General features: G+C 49.3%; 1 protein-coding gene across 1 annotated transcript in view; it reads right to left on the reverse strand.

Moving 5' to 3' along the window:
• Window positions 1-24,308, reverse strand: part of Rapgef5 (Rap guanine nucleotide exchange factor 5) — a 194,904-nt gene that overhangs the window by 154,269 nt on the left and 16,327 nt on the right. The gene's annotated exons all lie outside the window — the stretch shown is intronic.

A 24,308-nucleotide genomic window follows, 5' to 3' on the forward strand; every position in this document is an offset into this window, starting at 1 on the left:
CCAACAAGCCTGGAGCTCCATCTCCCCCTCACCTCACTCCCAACAAGTGTGGGGCTCCATCTCCCCCTCACCTCACTCCCAACAAGCCTGGAGCTCCATTTCTCTTGCACCACTCCCATTCAGCCTCTTTCACTTCTACCTGGAAGGCCACTTCGGCCTCTCAGGGGATCTTCCAGCTGTCCAGTCTGCCTCCCTCCCCACCTAACCACCCTAGAAACTTCAATAGATGGATCTCCTGCAGCCACGTCCTTCCACTTAAAGTGGATCACCAGTGGCTTACAGGGGTCAACTCAGGCTCACAGCCTACCTCTTACACACTTCCTGAATCCTTTGTCTTCAGCCCCACCAATGTTTTTTCACTAAGATTTAAGTGTTCCTTGGACTCAAAGAGGACATTATAGATTATGGTCATAATATAATGTATACATACATGAAATGGACAATAATACAAGAATTTAAGGTCTGAGTGTCAGGATGCTAGAGAGATAGATCAGCCCACAACACCCTCATCTTGTAAGCGTGTAGATCCACACAGCCCATGTTACAGAAAGCAATGGGTATGCTGGTGTACTGTTAACATGGAGACAGATCCTTGAGACTCACTCCGGCCAGCCAGCTTAGTCCAGGTTGTACGCTATAGGCCAGTGAGAGGCCATGTTTCAAATATCAAAGTGGCTAATGCCTGAGAATGACACCAAGGCTCTCTTCTGATCGCCACATACATGAGCACTCATGTGTATGTACGTGGACACACAAAAGCATACCCACCCACAAACATACATACACATATACATCAGAGCAACCTGCCACCCACATCCCTACCTGGTCATACCATTCTCTGTTCAAATCCTCTGACTCCCATGGTGGACCCGCAGGCCTTCCCTCAAAGTCCAGGTTTTCCTTCCTCCCACACAACTGCGAACCAGGCCTGACTCTGCTTGGCCTCTAGGATCAGGTGAGATCCTGTGTGCTCAGAGCCATGAGGTGGCTGACCTAGATAGCTCCTTCCCGAGTGGAGCCCCATCCCTGGGGAGGTGGTGGATCGATCCCTAGTGAGCTTTCATGCTGAGAACGTGGGTGCCCGCACTGGCACACAGGATGGAGCTCTGGTCTCACAGCACCTACCACATGACGCTACATAAAGACGCTTACTTTTCCATTCATCTGCTTAGCTCTGTGTGGACCACATCAGCTAAGTTCTCGCTGTACGGTCACTGTGGGAGCTAATTTTCCCACCTAACAATCTAGGAAGCGGCACCCTCACCCACAGATGCTTAGGCACAATGGGGAGTGATTATCACCGTCCGCTGCGGTCCAGGAGGAACAGAGAAGCCGCCATTTACTGGCCCCCAACCCATGTTTAAGAGCGCTGAACACGTGGGCTCGGAGACGTGCTTCCTTAGAGAGGCCGGCTTGGAGCCCGCCACCTCCACGTCTTAGAATAACTGGCTGTGCTTGCCAGTCACACCCCGCCAGGCATCGTTGTGTGGTACGTGAACCTTCCACCACAGTTTACCCTGACTCTGCCCTAGAAAGTTCCCACACTAATTACCTTTCGTCACACAAATGAAAGTGCTGACTCTCTATCCAGAAATGCTAATAAACACTGCTAAGGAGCTGCACATTGCTTTTTAAAAGAAAATTTTATAAGCTAGCCCATGTTTTCATGCCTGCCCCTCTGGCCTTGTCTGTGCACATTCCCAGTGAGCTCTCCTGAGGCCTTCCATCATCTGAGCCTACATAGTATCTTCAATTATTGAAATATTAAATAACTTAAAACTTCCATATACACCAGATCTTTTCTGTAAAGATGAGTTGTTGTGGTAAGTTATTTTTTTATCCTGAACAAGGAGAAATAAAAAATAAATCAATGTGGCAGAGAAAAGCTGACAATCTACATGTATTCTTTAAACTGTCTCAGTCAGTTTAACAAAGCAAATTCTTCACGTGAGCTGGTCCAAGAAAAAGCCTTCCTTAGGTAAAAGCAAGTTCTGAAAAGCTGGGCAGGAATATTCTCACACAGGAAACAAACAGCTTCCCTTTCTCTCCGCTGCCACCCTACACCAGGCAGCCTCCTGGTTGCAGTCACACAATCCAGCTGAACAGAGCGGCCGCCATGGCCCCTTTCTAAAGACAGGTAAGGGGAGCAGGGACAGTGATGGGCTCCTCAGGGCTGAGAGATAAAGGTTAGACAAGCTGCTGGTCCCCGGGGGACAACAGGCGACATAGCAGGACCTGTCTTTCACAGAACACAGCCCTACTGTCAAACCTCCTGTGCAGCTGCAAGTAGGCCCCGGGGAGCTCTGCTCCGTTACCTCGGGGACTGCCGCTCCCGGGCTGGGGAAGCCACAGGGCTCTTTGTGGGTCTCAGTGCGGTGCTGACCCGGTACACTCAAAGAGGCCTTTCTGACTGCTCCTGAAAGACTCCTTCCTGTCAGGGTGCAGGGCTGACCAGAAGTAACAAGTTACAAAGACAAGGTCAAAAGAACCACGGATTGTTCCTCCCCTCGCTGTGTGTGGACCCGCCTAGGAGAGAGCTGCTTCTTCCCTGTCTGAGGGCCGCTCAGCATCTTCAAGAACACTCTGGAGCGCTGGCCCTCCTATCTGTGCCTTAGCTGCTATCATTTCACCTTTTACTGCCGAGCTTCAGGGTCCTCACTCAGCAAGCATGCAGGGCCTCCTCTCTTCACACCGTTTCCCCCCACCTATTGCATATGTATGAAGCACTTACTAGGCCTCTTGTGAGACACTGTGAAAACTTCCAGAAACAAACACAAGAAGAAACCTTTCCCGACCCACACAACCCCTTTACCAGAAGACACAAGCTGTAAACCTGAAACCCATGAATCCTCTTTCTTGGTCCTGATTGTCCCGTCAGTTTGCTCCGTAACCTCAGGTGGCTAGTTTCTCACTGCCGAGTATCTGTCTGCTCTTGGTTTGGGTGGGGGTTGTGACCACGTCGCTCTGTAGCCTAAAATTCCTGATTCTCCCGACCTGGCCTTCCAAGTGCAGGGATTATAGTGCACCAGAGTGCACACTCTTTAAAAGGCTGCCATCTTTTTCCCATGAACACAGTGAATAGAAAGGGTCATGGTTCCTTTTCCTGGTTATTCCCAACATCCAGGAATTACTTATTATGGATGCACTGATTCAGAAAGACATATGCATCTCACAGACAGACTAATAACATGAATAAAAATGGACTTCAACCCAAACATTCTCTCCTTTTTATTTTAGAGAATAATGGAAAATAGTTCATTGAATGAATGTAATGTAAAGGAACTAAAATGTAATATTTTAAACATGGATTAGAGACCTGCAGTTGTACATTAATGTACATCAAGAAGAGGAGTGATGTCAAAACGTAAGAAGACAACTGATGGGCAGCCATATGTTACTTCCTGTTAGGTGGGTGTCCACTAAAATTAAGCTTCAGTTGTCCGAGAGCCAAGCCCGGAACTCGCTGCAGTTGATAAAAATATCTTACTAGAGTAGAGCTACGGGGCTCATGCTTCATCAGCTCTTACAGGAGATGCCTCAACATGATCCTTAGATCCTGTTCAGGTTGCCAAGAAATGAGATTTCCTGAGGAGAAAACTGAGTCACTTCAATCACAACAGACGTGCAGCCTGTGCTCACACTGAAATGAGCCAACATGAGCATGGCTGACTAACGCCATGGCCACTGTCTCATTCCCCACTCAGAGTGACCAAGAACATGAAAATGGAGCCATAGATTGAACGCACCTGAACATCTTACCTGGGACTCCAGGCAGCTATGTAATTAGCCAGTGGACACATATAAGAAATCACACACTGAAACAGTAAAGCCCGTCACTTTCTGACAACGCCTGCAATGAGGGTCCTTCGCATGACCAAGGCTGGCCATCTCAACCAAACCCTGGGCAAGATTTAAAGGACAGAATGCTACTGCTCATAGGTTCGCACATTACACAGTCACAGAAGCTTCAGGGCCATGGAAATGGCTGGCAGGGTGGGCTGCTGAGGGGCAGGGAGCAACTGCTCCCTCCATGTTCTGCTGCAGCTGGGGCCCACGCTGGCCCATGGCGCTCCTAGGCACATGCCATAACAGCAGCCGGTCACACCTGCAACAGCATCTTTGCAAGGTGCCCCACACAAGTCAATGACTTCCTCCCACTGCCCTGCTCACGGGAAGGCTCAAGAGAGAAAGTGCCTGCATGTGAGGACTGAAATAAGACCCTACTCAAAGCCTCTCTGTCTCTGTCTCTCTCCATCTCTCTCTTTCCCTCTGTCTCTCTCTCACACACACCAGAAAAGCAGAATGGAAAGTAAGGACCCTAAGTACTTCCTTTGCCTTAAGCACCCCTTCATATTGTCAGTGGTACCCCTCATTCCTGTTTGTTCAGGGAAGAGGCTCAGGAGTTGGAGAAATAAAGGGCTTCACTGTAGGCTCCAGAGAAAGAAAGGGAGAGCCCAGCAGAGACCAAAACCAACAACATGGAGCAAGCACGTTTCTGCCACGTCAGTATTTCATATACCTCAAACTACAATCTTTGAACACCTCTGAGGTGAGAAGTGTCAATTGTGTTCTGTAGGTGACAAAACTAGACCAAGAAGAGGTTCGGAAATCACCCATGTCTGCAGCCCGTCTGCTTTTGGTTGCTGCTCTCCATACATTTGAGCACAGACCGTCGAGGGCTACGTAATGTGACAAATGCACACGGTAAGTAACGTTTCTAGAGATGTAAACAAGGCTGTGCTCGCCTCCGACGGCAGCGACAGACGGAAAAAGCCAAGGGGCCGCCGGAATCCACCTGTGGGGTCTGTACAGCAGGGTGGGCAGCTCGCTGGCAGCTGCGCACCTGAATCTCCTCCCAGCACACAACCTAGTTGTTCTAGTTTGTGTTCACTGGTTATAGGGCCTCAGGGCCTCAGCGAGTTCTCAGCTAAGGAGCTGAGAGCTGGCTGAGAAGTCCAGCGTGCAGGTCCTGGGTCCAGTGTCCAGTTCTGTGTGTGTGTGTGTGTGTGTGTGTGTGTGTGCGCGCGCGCGCATGCGTGTGATGCAGATAATACCTGCCAGGTCCCACGCTTCCCAAGCGTGGATGGCATAGAAGTCCTCAGTAAACTGAGGGGAAAGAACCATGGTCCATGCCAAGCATACTGAATTAGAATCTCAAGAAGTGGGGTCTGGGTTGTTTTCCCCAGGCCCCAGTTAGTTGGAATGTATGGCCACGTCTGAGTAAAACTGTAAAAACTAGTGAATTGGTGCTGGAGATGGCTCAGTGGTTCACAGCACTTGCTGCTCTTCCTGAGAATCCAGGTTCGCTTCCCAGCACCCACCTCCAGAGGCTCCGCTGCTCTCTTCCAGACTCCGCAAGCATCTGCAGTCACATACATGCCTTCCCACACCATAATTTAAAGTAAAAAGCAACTTTATGACCATGTGAAACTTTTCTTCAACCATCACGTCCCTCTTGCTGCTGAAGGAAGGAAGCAGGCTCAGGCAACAGTGCTGAGACCTGAACACATCTTTGCAGCTGCTGGCTCTCTGGAACATCTGCTCACACGGCACCCGCCGTCTGTGAGCCCCACACTAGACACAGCCCCAGCTGGCTCCCCACGTGTGCAGAGAGCACACGCCTTCTGAAAGCTGTGCCCTCCTGACAGCAGACACTTCGTTTTAACCTCCCAGTACCAAAGGGCTGCGTTCCAGTACAAACCTGTTTCCCTACTTAATGCCAACGCCAAAATGAGGACTGGGTTCTGGTGAGAATCACAAGTAGTTCACAATCTTGTCAATCAGTGAAGACAACAATAGATGCAACAAAAACAAGCCCCAAAGCTCCAAAGCTTGGATTTATTCTGTCCTTGGGAAAATATCTTTTTTCTTTTGGCAGTGTTTACAAACAAGAGAATCATTTTTCCCTCCAGAGTGTGCATCCCTAGTTAACATCATCATAGAAAACCAAAATTTAGAGATCAGGCAAGAAAAATTTGTGAGACGTTTTAGTAAGCTTGCCCCATTTGTCTCTAAATTCTCCGAGTTCGCTAGCATAAGCACAGCAATGCAGCCCCTTCCTTACAGCAGCCAGCGTGAGAGCTTCCTGAGCAGCTCACTCGCAGAACTCTGAGCAGCGAAATGAATCATGAAGGTGCCAAGCTATAACTTACATCCAGGAGTCCACAGTTACGTAAGCAGACGAGTGGGTACGGGTAGAAAGGACACACCCTCCTCAGAGAACAACTCCAGGCACTAGATGTAGTGGGAAGAGAGCAAAAGAGAAAGTGGCTCCTGGGTGAAGGCACAGTGATGGAGGCTGCAGGCCATCCCTGTGGGTCAGGGCTAAGATAGGTGCAAAGGCACGATCCTTGCCATTGTGACCAAGTGTTTCCCGGGAGACAAGAAGCACGTGGAAAACTCTCACTTTGCATGGGTCTTGTCAGATCCACATGATAAAAACCATCACACAGCAGACAATGTCATCTTCCTGATGCCTGAGCTGAGAAAACCACGTTTTTGCAGTACTTCTACCAAAGCCTGCCTGAGTTTCACGAGAAGGTATCAAACTGAGAGGTGTTCTTTAAAACACCTCTGTCCATGCTGTGGTAAAATTTTCAGCTTTATGAAGAGCCAGGAGAAGCTAGTGAACATTAGAGAAGACTGAACGAAATTGCCCACGCTGGGCTCTTCCCCCTTTTCAGCCTTCCATGCCCTGGGATACGCTCAGCATGAAACTTCAAAAGACTTAAATTGTTTTAAAATGAAGCTTAAAGTCTCCTTTCCTACGAATTCTGTCTCTAGAACTCATTCAAATGTTATTTCCAAACACAGAATTGCTCCTTTGCTAAAAGTTGCACTTCCCTTAACATGGCTTGCCCAGAACACAGCCTACGTGGAACTTTTCTGCCCGCGTGGGCTCTGGCATCCCCACACACATCAGGGTACATCCCTTCCACCTGCCCCTCCCTGTGCCTGTGTGCTCCTGAACGATGCCCCCGTGACCTCACCATCAGTACACGCCACATGTGACTACGCTAGGCCCTCTTACACTCCTCCATCCATCCATTACCCCCTTTCCTCATTTATTTACTTATTCACTTTGCATCCTTGTAGTCCCTCCCTTCCTCCCCTCCCAGTCCTACCCTCTCTTCTTCCCTCCTCCCTCCCCCTTTCCCATCCACCCCAGCTCATCAAGGTACATCTGGACTGAACATGTCCTCTTCCCCTGTGGCCTGGCAAGGCAGTCCCGCCAGGAGAAAGTGATCAAAAAGCTGGCAAGTGAGTCCCTGTCCAATGCAGTCCCCACTTCCCTTACTTGAGGACCCACATGAAGCCTAAGCTGCCCATCTGCTACATCTTTGTAGGGGGCCTAGGTCCAGTTTATGCATTGTCTTTCATTGGTGCTTCCATCTCAGCAAGCCCCTCTGGGCCCTGGTTAGTTGGCTCTGTTGGTCTACTCGTGGAGCTCCTGTCACTTTTGGCTCCTTTTCTCTTTCCTTCCACTGTTCCCCAAGATTCTCTACAAATCCACCGAGGTTTGGCTGTGAGTTTCAGCACCAGTTTTGAGGTGCTGCTGGGTAGAGTCTCTCAGAGGACAACTCTGTCAGGCTCCCGTCTGCTAGCTTAGCAGAACATCTTTCACAGTGTCAGGGGTTGGCACTCTCCAATAGGGTGGGTCTTTGGTTGGGTCAGGCATTGGTTGGGCATTCCCTCAATCTCTGCTCTCAGTGCTCTATCGTTTTCCCTGCACATATTGTAGGCAGGGTAGATTTTGTGTTGAAGTTTTGTGGGTGGGTTGGTGTTCTCCCCCCTCTACTAGGAGACTAGTCTAGTTAGAGGGAGGGTGTCCTCTTCAGTCTCTATGGCCTCTGCTACTAGGAGTCTCTGCTTGAATCCCCCTCATATCCTCCCAGGAACCGACCCTGATTTAGGCCTCCAGCTTCTCAGAGAGATACCCCCACCCTCAGTTTCTCTTTTCTCTACAGGCCTTCTGTCTTTTTGACCCCGCTCTCCCCAGGTCTGATCCCCACCTTCTTAACTCTCTGTGCCCTCTCTCCTACCCTACAATGGAAAAAAGACAGCATCTTCAACAAATGGTGCTGGACTAACTGGATGTCTACATATAGAAAAATACAAATAGATCCATACTTATCACCCTGCACAAAACTGAAGTCCAAGTGGATCAAAGACCTCACCATAAAACCAGAAACACTAAAACTATTAGAAGAGAAAGAGGGGAAGAGCCTTGAACTCACTGGCACAGGAGACAACTTTCTGAACAGAACACCAACAGCACAGGCTGTAAGAGCAACAATCAATGAATGGGAGCTCATGAAACTGAAAACCTTCTGTAAAGCAAAGGACACCGTCATCAAAACAAAACAACTGCCTACAGATTGGGAAAGAATTTTCACTAACTCTTTATCTGCCAGAGGGCTAATATCCAGAATATATAAAGAACTCAAGAAGTTAGACACCAATAAACAAAATAACCCAATTTAAAAACGGGGTACAGAGCTAAACAGAGAGTTCTCAAAAGAGGAATCTCTAATGGTGGAGGAGCACTTAAAGAAATGCTCAACTTCGTTACTCATCAGGGAAGTGCAAATCATTACCCCTTTTGATTAAAAAAAATTAATGTAACCCCAACATTTGCTGATAATAAATGGGAAATTTATTTTAAGAGGAATTTTTTGGTATCCAGATAAATTCATCATTTATTTGAGAAGAAAGCCAATTTCCGTACTAATGAGATAGCTGTAGTAGCTGTTCACTTCTACGCTAAGAATCAGGACTGGAGAGATGGCTCACTGGTTAGGAGCCCCTGCCGCTCTTCCAGAGGACCTGGCTCTGTTCCCGGCACCACACTGGGCAGCTCACAACCGCCTGCACTTGCAGCTCCTGGGGACGGATACCCTCTTCTGATCCCCCTGTGCCATCCCCCCACAGTTTTTTAAAAAGTGAAATATTTGGTTAAATATGTGATGTAGGCCATCCTCAGTGTTTTTCGTAGTTGAAGATGTTTTGATTTTATAGTCGTCAATGCCGAGAACACAGCCTGGCATAAACACATCGTTAAAATGGTATGTTCAGGGCCACCTCAGAAATTGTTGGAAACGCCATCCTAATGCCAAGCCCACACTCATGGAGCGACTTTTTATGAAACTCACATCAGCAACCCAGACAAGCACTTTTTAAAATCAAGCATTCGAACATATTACAGTGCACAGATCTGCTAATTAGGTCTGTGCTGAAGAAGTACAGTAGGAGAACACTGAGTCCTTGTTCGGCATGATTAAATTACTGTTTCTGTAAGAGCAGTACATTTGTAAGCACAGTAAAAACCCTTTAGTCAAAGCATCTGAGCCCAAGTAGTTCAGGCGGTGTTTGCTGGTGTGCACAATGAGATGGCATGTGAGTAAGAGACACAGGCCGGGGAGGGTGGGAACACGGACCATATGTCCACTCAGTGTGCAGGCCAGGAGCAGCCGCCAGCCTTACCCCTCGGAAGCACCCACTTGGTTTTTTAACACAGTCTCTTACTGGAGCTCGGGCTCCTGGATCAGGTTAGACCAGCAGGCCAGGAAGTCCCAGGCATCCACCTGCCTCACTTCCCCAGCTCTAGGCCTGGGAGTGCGAGCCACCATGCCTGCCGGTGCTTGGGTGCTAGGGATCCCAGTCATGTTCTGATGTTTGCACGGAAGAGCGTTACTGATGGAGCCATCTCTCAGTGCCTCTTCACACACTTTATTTTGAACTAATTTTTGGTTGCTGCACATTCAGAAACCTTTCATAGTGGCCTACCTCTTTGTCATCCTTTCATCTTTAGTTACATGATCCTATAGGGGTGTCACAACCACAGTTTAAGAAACCTGGGATGGTGGCACAGGTTTATAATATCAGGGCTTGGGAAGTAGAGGCAGGAGGATCAGGAATTCAGGACCAATCTCAGTCACATAGTGAATTCAAGAACAGCTTGAGATATATGAAAATCTATCTCAAAAAGCAAGACAAAGTAAAGGGAAGCTAGGGGTTGGGGTTGGGGGCGGATAGGCTACAGGAAAGTGATGAGAAGGACTAACCATACAAAACCACGGGAAATGTATGAGAACAAAATGGTATTTCAAAATCTATGCCTAGGATGTCTCACACGTACTTAAATTTTCACAGTCATGTTACAATGCATTCATATATGCTTCAATCTTCCTTAGGATTCCTGGAGCACTTTGGACTTCAGAGGCTCATTTGCACTGGGGCATCCTCCTACCACACAGACCTAAGACGGCCCTGTGCTCACAGGTCCACGCTGCACTGGATGCCGTTGACTCGGGCTATGCGCTTGCACAGGGGAAACCCCTCCCCTGGCCCTGCTGAGGCGCAGCTGTGTGTGGTGAGAGCAGCCCAGCCTGCGGCCACAGCACTACATCCAAGCACAGCCGCAGGCCTGGGAAGTCGTGCTCTCCACAAGCTATCTGTCCCCTTTATTTCACTGGCTCTGCTGCCTTAAGTGAGGGCAGTAAAATCTATTCACAAGGATGTTACAAAGAAGAAATGACTTAAAGCAGTGATTTTCAAATTTCATTATGTCCTAGAGAGTGTAATGAAGTGTCCCTGGGACCCTACCCAGTTTTGTGTTCAGTGGGTTCAGGGCAGAACCTAAGAATCTGAAATTTAACGAGCTCTCAGAGCGGGCTGATGCTGGAGGAGGCCACGAGCCTAACGGCCACAGACTTCAGTTACAGGCGGCTGAGAACAGCGATGGATGACTGTTCTACTCTATCACCATCACCGCACAGCACTCGGCTTTCCCACGGGGGCACGGGGCTACGGACCCACACCCTAGCTCATGAACTGCTCAAGGAACAGATTCTCGTCTTTCCCACCCATAGCCCTAGGACAGGGCAGAAGACTCCACATGGCAAGGTGGAATCAACTAAGGCCCTTCCTGGTTAGGAGGCAAAATAAGATGAGGAGAGCATCCTTCCCCTCATAACAGCCCCAAACTTTCACATCAAGCATCTTTTAGACAATTTTGTTCACCCCCGTGGCCCATTGGAGTCAGTCCTGTGTCATCCTCAGGAGTCTGGAAGAATCAACATGCCATCTCAACGGTGTTGGGAACCAAGGCCTTCTCCCACATGTGTATGCATATCTATGAGCTTTGTCACCTGTCAGCACCACTGTGTGAACTCTAGGCACAGCTGATTTCTGTATGAACAGAAGTTCTACTTGGATGCTGACAGGAGAAAACTCCTGTCATCCACTCCAAACCTATCTCTCCTTATGACTGGGTCTCTTCCAGGTCTTCAATCACTGTTTTATTTTAGACTTCAAGAGAGGCAGAGGCAGGCATGGCGGCCTACCGTAATCCCAGCATGCAGGAAGCTGAGGCCCGAGCAACCACTACTCAAGACTAGCCTATACAGACAGATCCTGTCTCACGCAGACACACACCAGAAGACTCAAATGTGAAGTTGGCAGTCTTTGAATATACACTCCTGGATCTACCGTGACTTGTGGGCAGACTTTCAGTGCCACACAACTTCATTTCCTGCCTCCCGGAAGCCATTGAGGAACTGTTTCTGCCAGCTTAGGGCAGCTCTGGTTTAAAACAAAACACCACTGTTCACAGACTCAGCAATAGCGAGCCTCACCGTTGGCTCTTTAGCATTTGCCACGGGGAGCATGGATTCCGCAAACCTCAGCGTCAGCTCCTCAACATTGACTGTGAGGAGCAGGGCTCCTTCTCTTTGCCCTGGCCACTGATAAATAAATCTGTGAGATGGCTTGTCCTTCGCTAACTCTGCAGCCTTTGATTGGCTAGCCCTTGAGTTCCACTGATTGGGGACCGTTTCTTCTGGGTCACATGATCACCCCCACCCCACCCCCACCTCACACGTGTGCACGCACACACACACACACACACACACGTTCTTGTACGTCTTTCCTTCAAAAGCTCACTTACTAGTCAGAAATGTCCTTTACTTTTCCAAGTGTGAATCGGAATGCTACCCAGATCTCGACGCGTTTCCTTTTTATGTTTCCAGGTCTGGCACCCATGGCTTCTCCTCCTCTACTGAAATCAGAGTGGACAGTCCCTTTCTGTGGACATTCCTTCTTCACTGTGAAAAGACTTATGTGTGTTGTACTGCTCTGATACTAACGGATTTCTTGTCCCAGGCAGAGATGCCGCTCAGCGTCTGGAGCTACATCCTGATAAGCCCACTGTGAGCCGGAAGTTCCATCCACTGCCTTAGCGCTGGCCCTTCTACACTGCCGTGGTGACTGGGAGCTGCTGCTAACACAAGCCTTACACGACCAGGGAAACTGTCTGCACTCAGAGTATGAAGCTGCTGTGTGGGCACTGCCGTGTGCCGAACAAGTGGGACTGCGGCAGACAAGGCTCTGTCTGCACAGCCTTCCCCTCCCAGCTCGGAGGCGAGCTTAGCTCTTCTACTGTCGCCAGGTCATAGGCCCACAGCCTCTACTGCTGTCTTTAGTAAATCACCGTTTGTTTGTTTTTAGAAGGCGCTCACTATCCACGGCTAGCTGGCTGGCTAGCTCCCAAAATCACTATGTAGTCCAGAATGGCCTTCAGTTTGGCATTCTGTCCCAGTCCTGACTCAGGCATAAGCCACCAAGCAACTCATCGTAGTCTTTGGTCTCAGATATTCTCTCGTCCCTGCAGCCTCGCACTGCGGCACAGAGACCTGCTCCACCCCCAGGAAACACAAGCAGGACTTCCCCAGACAGGAACAGATTGTATAAACTGCAGGCCACAGAGTATGTTGAGATGTTCTTGGAATTCAAGGTTCTCTAAGGCTCTGGACTCCCCTGGAAGTCCCCCTTCTGGAGAAACGTGGCCAGCCTCAGCACCTGCCACTCTAAGGGGGTGACAGGGTGAGGTGAGAGCTTTGCTCCAAACCACCCACCTGCAGAGATGGCCACTCGGTCCAGCAAGGACCCCATATTAGGGACCCCCACCCTCCAGGTGCCTGGAAAGCTACCGAACCCAGCTGGCACCTTCCTGCAGCCCATGTCTGCCCATCTCAGCCCCCGTCTGGTCTGGGGACCAGCAGCACCAGCACCATGCTGATTCTCCATGACCACTGGCCAGACACACTCTGTCCAAGGATGAAGGGAACCAGAGCCCCGTGATGCAGACCACCGTGAAGTTGGGGAAGGCTGGTCCACACCACCTAGATACTAAGCCTGCTTCCTCAGTAAGCGTTTCCAATTCAAACCACGTCCGACCAACAAACATCCTCCCGGCAAGGATTACATGGGCAAAGTCAAGTGGAAGATGCTGCTTACATGAGTATTAAAATTAAAATTAAAAACTGCACATAAGCATACTGAAGGTGGCAGAGAATTCCTACAGTAAACAAATCCATTCAATCCACATTCCCAAACATATATACGTATGTATATATATATATATATATATATATAATTTACATCTCAAAACACATTTGTTAGTGCTGATGGAAAGCAGCTAACTTAAAAGCTATCTAGATATCTAACTTAAAAGCTGAATCCTCTGTTACACAACTGCAAAATCTTCTCTTCACCCCCACCCAAGCCTCTCCTCCAAACTGCTAAGCAATGATTTGCCAGCAGCACACAGGAGAGGTTCAGACGCCAGCTTTCCTCCGCATTCCCGGTTGGGGAGCTAAGCCAGCCAGGTGCCCCAAACAGAGCCCCTCCAGAGCCAAGAGGCGTAACAGGGCCCAGCACGCCTGATTCCGCTCTCAGGCTGAAACACGCACAAGCGCCTTCCACCGGCGCACACACTTCCTCCCCTCCTTACTCCCCACCATCTGATGGGAGAGCCTCGTTCTTATTCCAGTGTTTGTACATACCCTGGCACGTGGTCCAAAAGCAGCACTGCTGTGCTCACCCTTCTCTGAAAGCACACGTGCAGCGAGAGGCGCGTGGTGAAGGGCTGTTTTCAGAGCATGTGCAGCTGTGCTCCTTGGATTTGGGTTAAACCGGGACGCGAGCTTCCTCTCCTCTCGGACACTCTGCAGGTCAGCCGGCATAATCCACATGTTCCGAAGGAGGCCCCCCTCAGACACGTTAACAGAGGCAAGTTCTAAAGTTAGCAATACGCCCCACAGGCCCAAAGCAGAAGACAGAAGCTCAGCTCTAGTGTGTGCAAACCAAGCGCCCTTTGCTCCTAGGGATTCCAAAGCCCTCACTCTCCTCCAACGCCTCCTCCATTCCCGCCTAATCCAGAGCATGGGAAAATACCATGCGGTCATTACAAATGTTTTAAAGACCTTGTAACACACAGGAGCCGTTGGCGAGCCTGAAAGGACGGTGTGGTGTGGGTCAAGGGTACCTGGAGTGGTGGGACCACCCGAGCCCAGGAGTCCTGGGACCGGCCTGGGCAATAATGCACCTGGTAAAGGTAGAAAGGATTAAAACAAAATGCTAACAGGATTTTTATGACAGACTACTTGGTAGAGTTTTGTTTCTTTCCAACCTCCAAATTTCTTTTCTTAAAGAAATTATCAAGAATAAAAACCTGCAGCTTAAGACAACTGTCTGGAGCTGGAGAGATGGTTCAGCCATTAAGGGAGCCTATTGCTCTTGCAGAAGACCTGAGTTCAATTCCCAGCACCCACATCAAATGGCTCACAGGCTGGTCTACAATTCCAGTTCCAGGGTATCAAATGCCCTCTGTCCTCCACTGGCACCTACACACACATACTGTACACAAACTCACATAGGAACAAACATGAAAATGGTAATCTTTTTAAAAAAATAAAATTTCTACTCTCACCATCCTCTCAACCTCCAGTCCTACGAAGGAAAGTTCATAAACTGAGACAGTACTTTTTATACATAACGGATGTGTACATAAAGGACATACATGTGCACATTCTCATATACCCAAAGAACATGTCTCCAGTGAGGAGGAAATCCAGACTTAAGGGCTCCAATGTGTTCACGGATGAAGAACAGGTAGACCCTGGGTAGGCGCTGAGAAGACAGACAAGGCTGCAGACGCGTCTAGGAAGGTTGTTTCTTCACCTTCCTTCCTGCTGTGTGCTGCCCTCTCAGTGACCTGCTGGCCCCGAGCAGACAGAGTGTGGCTGAGACCACGAAAGAGCGGAAGAAGCCAGCCAGGACAGGAAAGAGACTACAGGAGCCTGGTGGACACTCAAACCACAGCGCAGGAAGGCCTGAGGCAGCCTTCCCTCTTCCAGGCGGCCGGTCATGAGGAAAGGCCACACGCCGGGTTCTGCCAAAGTTCCTGTTCTAAGAGCCTCACTTCCCAGAGTGTGTGCTCTGTGGCCAGTCTCCTGAAGGGCTCAGTCAGCTCTCTCCTGCCACTGCTCTGCAACGGCCAAACAATTCAGGAAGTCAGAACTGCAGAGCTGCGTGTTCAAGGTTTGCAGTTTAGGTCCTGATGTGTGGATATAGCACACTCCAGGGTGGGGCATGTGAGAGGGGCATCAAAAGGCTTTCCCCACACGATATGATGGCATAAGTTAGGGAATCGAAACTTCCGGCTCCCCAGTGCTACAGTCACAGCTTTCTCTTCGATATGCAAAGCTGTTATTATTATTATTATTATTAATCATAATTCTTATTTTTAAGTTCTTTTTTTCTTTTAGATTTTTTTGTGCATGCGTGTTTTGCTCACATGTATGTCTGTGTACCAGTGTGTGTGCCCAGTGCCTTGGCAGACAGGGTATCAGATTCCCTGGAGCTGGGATCACAGGTGTTGTGAGCCGCCATGTGGGTGCTGGGAATCAATCCTGGGTCCACTGTAAAAACAAGCGCTCTGAACCACTGAGCCATCGCTCCAGCCCCTTACGAGTGTTTACACAATAAACTCTGATCATACTCTTTCCCGTTCGACAAGCCCTTCCACCTCCCTACGCAGCTTCACAGTCTCCCTTCCCTTCTCTTTTGCAGAAACAAAACAACTCGAAAACTAGTAAATCAAAACAAAAGCACGCAGTCTGTTCTGTGCTGGGCCTGGAGCCGTCCTACGTCCTACGTCTGACAGATACGCTCAGTGTCACTTCATCAGAGAACACCGGGAAAGGGAACTTTCTCAGTAGGTACCACATGGGAACGGCTCCTCGGCGCAGGGAGACTCTGCCGGCTCCTCCTCGGTGAGGGGAAAACTCTGTGCCCGCTCCTCCTTCTCAGCACTGGGACTCTGTGCCCGCTCCTCCTTCTCAGCACTGGGACTCTGTGCCTGCTCCTCCTTCTCAGTGAGGGGGGATTCTGCCCGCTCCTCCTTCTCAGTGAGGGGAAAACTCTGTGCCCGCTCCTCCTTCTCAGTGAGGGGGGACTCTGCCCGCTCCTCCTTCTCAGTGAGGGGACTCTGTGCCCGCTCCTCCTCAGCACTGGGACTCTGTCCAGAGTAAAAGTGGGTGGGTCTGTGCGCGTTGTCATGGTCACTCTGTGTGCCGGCCTGTCGTGTACGGAAGATTCTGTCACCACCACCTCTGGCACTTACAGTCTTTCTCTCTGAGCCCTGAGAGGAAGGATTTTTGATGAAGACTGAGTGTTCCAAAGTCTCTCCCTGTCTGCACACTGTCTGGTTCAGAGTTTCTGTGCTAATTAACTCCCACTACAAGAAGTTCTCTGATGCGTACTGGACAAGGCGCTGATCTTACTTCATCCTTCTCCTCTGAGGTGGTGTCTGCCCTGGATGGCAGGTTGTGTTTCTTACATGGCAGAGCAGGTCCTGTTTTCTAATATACTCCCTTTACTAAGGAATTAAGACCATTAATACTGAGCATTGTTATTGAGCAGTGGTTAGTAATTCCTGTTGTTTTGCTGTGGTGTGTTTTCTTCCTTCTTCCCATCCGTTGTTCTGGGATTACTTATTGTGTTCTTTCCAGCACAGTCAATCTTCTCAGACTGAAGTTTTCCTTCTCATGCCTTCGTAGAGCTGGATTGGAGAGCAGAGATCACTTAAACTTGATTATTTTGAACCATAAGCAAGAACTTAAGCCTCTTCACAGCCTCGTGGCCCTGTGCTGTCCATCACATCCCGTTGAGTCCTAAATGGCAGCTCTCCAGTTTGATCTAAAAGAATGCAGTGTCCTGGTCTCAGTGGAGAAACAGGGACACAGTTAGTGAGTGGCCCATGGCAGGGAAAGTGGTTGTATAAAGCCTCAAAATGTATGTACAAGTGACACCTTCTCTATACAAACGTCTCACAGTTATATACACATGTATGGAATTAGATATAGACATATATGTACATGGATGGCTGGGTGGCTAGGTGGATTATTTAATGTGTGTGGTGCTCTGCCTGCATGGATGTTGCTATACCACTACACGGCTGGTGCCAGATGAGGCAATGGACTTCCTGAGGCTGGAGTCACAGACAGCTGTAAACCACCACACGGATTCTCGGAAGCAAACCCGGCTCATCTGCAAGAGCAACAAGTGCTCTTGACCTCTGAGCTCCTAAAGCAGTTTTAGACTGGAAACTGCCGCAGAATTCACGCATGGAATATAAAGCTGAAAAGCTTAACTTCTTTTCTCTAAGAGATGCACAGCCCCCAGCATCTGAGGCGTGTGGGGGCTTGTGTTTCTACATCCTCTTCAGTTTGACAATATGTGTGTTCCTTGAAATAAAAATAGTTACAGGAAGGACTGAGTTGATCAAGAACTTTCAGGAAATAAGAAAGCATACTTGGAAGGGAGAAGTGATCAGGTGACCCAGGATTTCCTCCTGATGTCAATTACACATTGTAATTGTGTAATCACAAGTGAAAAGTAGTTGAAAGCAGTGGGAAATATTAGAACAGTAAGTTACTGTTAAAACTCTAAGCACGTGTGTAACGAGGCTTCATTCCTAGCTGGCTGGAAAGTCAAATGGGCGCCCGGGACAGGCTGCGCAACAAGATGAAGGCGCTTCACGCTACGGAACTGCACACTGAAATGGTTATGTTGGTGACATATGCCATATGCGTTTCGCCATAACTAAAAACAGAACCATTGAAGAATTCCATTGGATGGATCCTGAAATCCCTAACCTACTTGAAAAGGATAATCTCCAAAACTGTCTAGGGCTTACACTCCAGGCTGAAGGCTGCCTTCAGAGTGCCACCTGGCTGCCTGTGAGCTGCTATGCCCTGTGCCACACCAGCCACTGCCTCCTCTTCATTTCAGGCACGTTTCACTGGCAATTCTAGAAGTGGACTCTCAGCCAATGATGATCAGAGCATTAACACTGTTCCATGAATCCCAACATCCCTCTTATGAGTACCAAAAGCAACACAGATGTCCTCGGCACACGAAGGGCCACACAGAAATGAGCATTATTCCAACTTATAAAACAGACCTTGTCCCCCACCCCCACCAACATTTCTGAGATGAAGATTCAGTGGTGGTCCAACAGCCAACCTTCACTCCCTCTGTTTTTGGCAAGACATGACATCCACAGGGAAACTCGACTTTGAAAAGTGTTCCGGTGGTAAATGAATTCCATGACTCGTAACAGGCAGTTCTTTTCACACAGCCCTCACCTCAGCGCTGACAGATGACCAGCGCTTCTGTACAATCACCATCCTGTTATCTAGCAGGCGGTACCTCAGACCTTAGCCACCCTCACGCCAGCTTTCTCACACTCTGTGCCTGAGAGAGCAACTCGCCACAAGGCGAGCAGAGGTACACCATGAGAAAGCAGTGTATTTTATATGATTACCAAGGCCACACAAGCGCTCGTTTACAGGCATAGGGGTGTGTGGCTGAGGCAAATGACGCTCCTCTGCTTGTCACGTGTGCCAGGTAGCCCAGCCACGACGTTCTATGATGGGAATGTGCTCGTGCCAAATGTTAACACTCCATTGCAATAATCCTACAGTTGTCAGGTTTAAATGTCAGTGGAAAAACTTCCACCTCTTAAAGCTACTTGGACTGTTTAAGCCCTTCAACAGATAATATTTCAGCAACTTGGAGCTGAGACCAGGCTGCACTACATCACCATTGCATAGATGCTGTGTGTTACCATGTCTGGGGAGAAGACAGGAGTGGGAAAGGGGAGAGGGAAGAGGGAGGGGAGGAAGAGGAGGGACCAGATGACCAACTCTAGGACGGAAGAGGCGTAGTCGAGGCACAGACATAGCCTCACCGCTGGTGTTTAAGCAAAGCGTCTCTACAGACTGTATTCTGGCTTTTCACAGCACCCAGCCTCCTAACAGCCTTACCTGGCAGGAAGGACTGTCTGAACAGAGCAATGGAGAGCGGGCTGACATGAAGCTCAGTGGTAGTGCACTTGACCAGCATGTGCAAGACGGAGGGTGCAATCCAAGCATCGCTCAAAGAACAGAAGAATGAGTTGACGTAAAATCTTTTGAAACAAACTGAAGAGGATAAGTGATGCAAAGTTTACCTGTTCTTTTCATTCCTTAACATTAACGCTGTAATTTATGTGACGAAAATTTGTAAACACCTTCTTAGAGGTAGGATGATTGATCTATTAAAGAGTTTCCATTGTGGCTGCTTCTCATTTCACAAAAGAACAGGAGGAAAAAGAGAGGGAGATGTCATTACTGATTATGAAAGCAACAGCATGGAAATGGCAGAAAGTCTTGACTACACCGTTCTTTTTTTCTTTTCTTTTTTTTCATTTTTGGTTTTTCATGACAAGGTTTCTCTGTGTAGCGTTGGCTGTCCTGGACTTGCTTTGTAGACCAGGCTGGCCTCAAACTCAGAGATCCACCTGCCCCTGGCTCCCTGAGTGCTGGGATCACAGGTTTGGGCCACCATGTCTGGCACCCATCGACTATAGCTTAAGGTAGTTTTACTGTTTGTTTGCTTGCTTGCTTGTTTTTGGTCAACTTGACACAAATTAGTTGCTTAGAAAGCAGGGCCTGGTGAAGAACTGTTTCCATTCATCAGTTCTGTGGGCCAGTCCATGAGGCATTTTCTTGATTGGTGATTGATGTGGGAGGGCCCAGTGCGCTGTTGGCAAAGCCTTCCCTGGGCAGGTGGTCCTGGGCTGTACAAGAAGGGTAGCTGGACAGGCCAAGAAAGGCAAGCCAGTGAGCCGCACTCCGCCGTGGCCTCTGCTTCACCTCCGGCCACCAGGTTCCTGCCTTGAGCAACTGCCCTGGCTTCCCTCAATGACGGGTTTAAACGGTAAGCAAAATAAAACTTTTCCTCCTCAACCTGCTTTTGCTCATGGTGCCACAACAGCAATAGAAAGCTAACTGATACAGGAGTGGGAAAGAAGAGAGCCCAACTCTAGAGGCAGTGGAGAAACAAACCAAAGTCCTTGAATAAAGATCCAATGAACCTCGGGGAACAGGCAGACAGGCCGGGCAGAGGGGCACGGCAGAACAGGCAGCTAGGAGCCATTTGGTGTGCAGGCTGCAGGGCTGGCGACAGTCACATGCGCAGGGTACATAGGAGAGATATATTCACACCTACAGGGTGCTCATCAGGCCACCGGCCTACCCCCAGGAGAATGATCCTAAGTCTAAGCTGCCCCCAACGTTCCTAACCTGTGGCTCATCCTGGCTTAGCCACATGGCATACTGTGAAGTGTGGGCCGACTCCCCCACAGATCACACAGACACCTGAGCGCTGTGGCACGGGTACCCCCTCTGGAAGCCCTGGAAAGGACCCACGTTTGAATGTGAACTGTTTTCTGCTGAATGTGGTGGCACGTTCCCATGACCTCAGGTTAAACCTGCCTTACGCTGAGCCACCCAGACTTGGGGCCAAACGCACACCCACAGGCTCACAGAGCAATGTGTCCTGGCTAAACTCTGACTGTACCGTTTGTTCCTTACCAACTAGTCCTAGCACCTCTACAGATGCGAGGACCTGCCTGTCCCTCTGGGTGTCTCTGGAAGCACACACAGTCAGGCCGCTTGCTCATACTCGTGAAGCTGACGACAACCTGAGAAGCCCCGGCTGGCTGGCCCCTCTCTTTGTGAGGGGCCTCCCTCCAGCTGCCTTTTCCTAGAAACAATGTGGTTCCTGCCCCTCTGATGCCTGCTGCTGGCCTTCCAATCGCTCTGAAGCCAACCTGCATCACAACATCCTCCCCGGAGTTTCAGAGTGGCTCGTGTCTGAGATAAAGACTTCCTGTGAGTGCCCAGATCCAACTATAAACAGGAGAGTGCGCACACAGAAGAGCCTCCAAGTGACCAGGCCCCAGCAGACGAGTCACCTGAGAAACAGCAGGGCGAGAGGGGCAGGCGGGGACAGACGTGTTGGTATTGAAATAGTGGAGTCCATTGTTCTTGTCCATTCAAGAAGACGGGGGAGCAGGGTCATCCCACGGTCCACAGTGTTCTATGAGGGGCACCAGTGAAGAGCCGCTACCACGATCTGCACGCCAGTTCCCTGCACCCCACACACAGAAATCTAAGCAGTGGAAAGTCGGGCAGATGAAGTTCCCTTCCGGAATAACATCTCTACGTAGCGGCTGCCTCTCCCTGCACCCTGCCTTATCTCTTCCACTCCGCTCAAGGCCGGATCGGGAAGCTGCTGGCACTGACTTATCAAGCGTAGAAGAGAACCCTGGCACCGAGCAGGCGGTGTGAGGACAAGGGGGATCCGTTTCTGTCTGCCTGGAGCCGCAAAGCAGCATGTGAAAAGCCGAAGGTTGTTCTACTTAATCATTAGAGTAAAAAACTGAAACTTAACAGCTGTCATTTAAAAAAAAAAAACGTGTGTGTCTTTTCATTACAAGAGAAACTTCAACAACCAAGAGAACTGATTTCTCACATAAACAGTATCCCATAACCTCCTGGAGTCTCAGAATATTCATGGACTGTATTTCTCTCAAGAGGAATTCACAGACACAGAGAGCCAACTGCTGAGTCCTAGTACCCTTTCTTTACTAACCTTTGACCTTTTGCTCCCCTTAGGCTCAGCCCTGTGACCAGGACTAAGTGTGAGCGACCGTCTAGCCTTCTAGCTCTCTGTGATGCACCCACTCAGTCGGTCTGGGCTCTCTTTGCAAGCAGCTGGCAAAGAGAGCTGGCAGCTGGCAGCGGCTGCAATTGTTACAGAGCTTGGCTACGGGGACTAAGTAGGCAGGAAGTGGTTCCCAAGCACTATAGACTCCAGAATCAGGGGCATGCTACACGCCTTCCATAAACCTAATTCACTCACTCGCAGAAGCTGCCGCACCGTGAAGAGCAGCTTTCCCCTGCTGGGTGGGCAGGTTAGATGAGCTGGTGGACTGAGGCTGACAGAAGAATGAGCCTAGCTCTCCATGACGTACGCTTGAGGTGCTATTGGCATCAGTGTGGCAGGAGGGAGAAGACAATCTTTACCAGGGTGGCTAAGAAGCCTCCCTTGAAGAACGGCCTTTGGGTAACCCATAGCTAGGGAAGAAAGAGAGTCTGGGTCTAAACGAAGGCTAGCAGGAGTACAGCCGCGCAGGAGAATAGGGGTATGGCCTCGTTGGACCCAAGGAAGACCCTGACTCCTCTGTCTAGAAAGAGCATCTCCAGAAGCTTAGAGTGCACTGACCTCCATCCCAAGTGCACGGCCAGTGAGAGGCTGGGCGGCCCAGGAGCTGTCTCTGCAGCCGTGCTGCCTGGCAGCTAACTCTGACTGCCGTTCTACACGTGTTCTTTTCACAGTGCAGCAGCAAGTCTAATTTTTGAGATCAAAGAACTGTCAGTAGCATAATTGCTCAGTAAAGTATTTTTAGCAAGACTTCATCAGAACAATAGTGTGCTGCATTTCATACCCTAGCGGGGTGGGTTTGCTTCCATGTCTTGAGGTCTCAAAGAACAAGTACGCCTGCTTCGGAGAGTGACGACAGTTGTTACTTTAGAAGTTACATGTGCATAAACAAGACACACCCCAGCCTCGCCAGTGACACCGACCTATACCCTCGAAGATCCCCAGGCCTCCTCTCATCTCTCCTCCACACTTCACTTTCATCACTGAAGGCAGAGCATGGGTTCCTGAGCCCTCAAGACTCTCTCTCTTCTCATTGGAATTATTCTCCTCTATTGTGTAATGCACACCACTTTGCAAAACTGACTTATAACTATCAAAATTTCTCTTCCCCACTGGGCTTTGAGCCCCTGAGGACTCGTTCTCACTCATTTCTGTAGTCTCTGCTTCAAATGAAGCAGATAGTACTGGTATTTTCGCTTTTCTTCTGCTTCATATTCTCTGAAAGGATGACACTCCCAGTGTCCTAAATGAGTCACACCATGAAATATGAACCAAAGCGACTGCGCAGAGGCCAAACGGAACGCCAGAGCAATCTCTATTCTTTCTCACATGTTTAAGTCTCTGTGGAAGACAATGATATGATGGTGTCAAGGCTGGTAGACAGAGGACAACTATCCTCAAGAGAACCCAGCTGCAAAGTGTTCTGTTAGAAGCTTATTGAGTTTGATGTTTTCTTATGATGGCAAAACTTTCTGCCTTGATGGATGCAGCAGCATGCAGGAGCCCAACATGAATCTCAGGAAGAAAAGAGATACCAGAGTCAGCCAAACAACGTGAGCACTGTGGATGGGAGAGGGACAGGCACCAGATCAAAGGATATCCAACCTGTAGAGAGAAGCAAGGAACCAACTCCTCAACCTGCTCTGATCTCTTACGGTTGGCTTTTATTCCCAAAGCTAATTGTTTAGACAGAAGCTTCTATGTTTATTACAGTCATTAAGAAACAAAACCGGCTTCAAATTTTACAACTTCACTTCTCGCTAGAGAGATAGTTTCTTGTGTGTATCTGGTGTCCATGACAAAAGTGTATATGAAACAAGAAGGCTTAGAAACAACGTGAATGAACAGCCAACACAGCCAGTGTACACCGTAGACAGTTGTCCCTCAAGCAACTCAGCAACCCCCTCCTTCCTTTCCAGGACACTGAGTTTAAGGACACAAGCAGCCTAAGAACATTTAAAGAGAGAGAGGCCTGAGTGAGGGCTTTTCCGACAATCGTAACGCCCAAAGGTGTCAGTCATCCCAGCTGCTAAAAAGGGTCCAACGTCCTCACTCAGATGAGGAGAGTCCTGAGCAGGGCCAGGAGAAGAGACAGTGTGCAAGGGTGAAGAGACAGGAACACTGTGCAAGGAAACCAGGAGAGGAGACAATAGAAAGCTGATTCATGAGGGGCCAGCACAACAGCCTACCAGAAAAACCTTCAGGGAAAAGCTAGAGGGAGAAAGGCAGGGAAACAGGAATGACAAAGCTGAGAAGCCAAGCCTGGCATGGGGTAGCTCACCCAAGGGAAGTGAGTAAGGGGACCGCCTTCTGACACCAGAGTGAAACTAGCTACAAATACCTCAGGGCATCACAGGAGGGTGATGCAAGACCAGAAAGCTAGCTCCTAGCTGAGGAGTGGGAAGAATTCT

The sequence above is a fragment of the Psammomys obesus genome, unplaced genomic scaffold, assembly GCF_907164565.1.
Source record: "Psammomys obesus unplaced genomic scaffold, mPsaObe1.curated_primary_1811, whole genome shotgun sequence".
Taxonomy (NCBI): Eukaryota; Metazoa; Chordata; class Mammalia; order Rodentia; family Muridae; genus Psammomys; species Psammomys obesus.